Consider the following 1052-nt stretch of genomic DNA (forward strand, 5'->3'; position numbering starts at 1 on the left):
CTGCACTTGCTGATAAATGAATTTTAAACATTAATTTTACCCGCCATTAGTTACCGCCAAGCCTCCTTACACTTTCTGCGATCCGAATACCAAAACCTGAGTTTCGACTGTTTCGAGTCCAAATTTTGTGTCATTTTGCCTCTCAGAGTCGAGAAAATAAAGATTGAATATTAGGAGAGCAGAAAGTTGAGGAGACTGATAAAGTTTTCGCGGTAACTAGTAATGTGCTGCCTCTAGTGGTAACGGCTCGAAGCTCAAAACTTTCAGTAGTTTCAGTTTCCAATAAACAGATGGCGCTAGCTTGCACTTTTTAAAATAAATGGTTTAAGGGATCGTTTAATATGTGATCGGGTTGAAATAACAGAACAAATTAAAATCAGAAATACTTAAAAATTTTATTTATTACAGAAAACACACAAGCAGATAATGAAAAAGAAATTAAATATTGACAATATGATGCAAGAATGGTCCATCTACGATGTCAGGCTCAGGTGCAAAATCCCTAAAACCAACAAAAATGAGTCTTTCGAACATAAAAATGCAATTTTTCGGGGTCAATTTGTGAGATTATCACAAAACTTATTTACGAAAATGATAAAGAAATTTAATACTTACAATCTGATGCAAGAATGGTTCTTCTACGATGTCAGACTCAGGTGCAAAATCCCTAAAACCATCAAAAATTTGTTATTTGAACATAAAAATGCAATTTTGGGGGTCAATTTGTGAGACAATCACAAAAGTTGTTTAGGCAAATGATAAAGAAATTTAGTACTTACAATCTGATACCAGAATGGTCCCTCTACGATGTCAGACTCAGGTGCAAAATCCCTAAAACCATCAAAAATTAGTCATTCGAACGTAAAAATGCAATTTTAGGGCTAAATTTGTGAGATAATCACAAAGGGTATTTAGAAAAATGATAAAGAAATTGAATACTTACAATCTGATGCAAGAACGGTCCTTCTACGATGTCAGACTCAGGTGCAAAATCCCTAAAACCATAAAAAATTAGACCTTCGAACATAAAAATGCAATTTTGGGGGTCAATT

General features: G+C 34.0%; 1 long non-coding RNA gene across 1 annotated transcript; it reads right to left on the bottom strand.

The window, feature by feature from the left end:
* Positions 1–383: 383 nt before the first annotated feature.
* LOC135802941 (uncharacterized) lies at positions 384–1004 on the bottom strand. Its single transcript, XR_010550670.1, has 4 exons — positions 944–1004; positions 780–831; positions 616–667; positions 384–502 (listed from the first exon to the last, which is right to left on the bottom strand). It is a non-coding gene; the product is annotated as an uncharacterized lncRNA (long non-coding RNA).
* Positions 1005–1052: the final 48 nt, after the last annotated feature.

Source organism: Atheta coriaria, unplaced genomic scaffold (genome assembly GCF_025399875.1).
Source record: "Atheta coriaria isolate IRGN ID8LTWV9N9 unplaced genomic scaffold, Caltech_Dcor_3.1 contig_34_pilon, whole genome shotgun sequence".
Classification (NCBI taxonomy): Eukaryota; Metazoa; Arthropoda; class Insecta; order Coleoptera; family Staphylinidae; genus Dalotia; species Dalotia coriaria.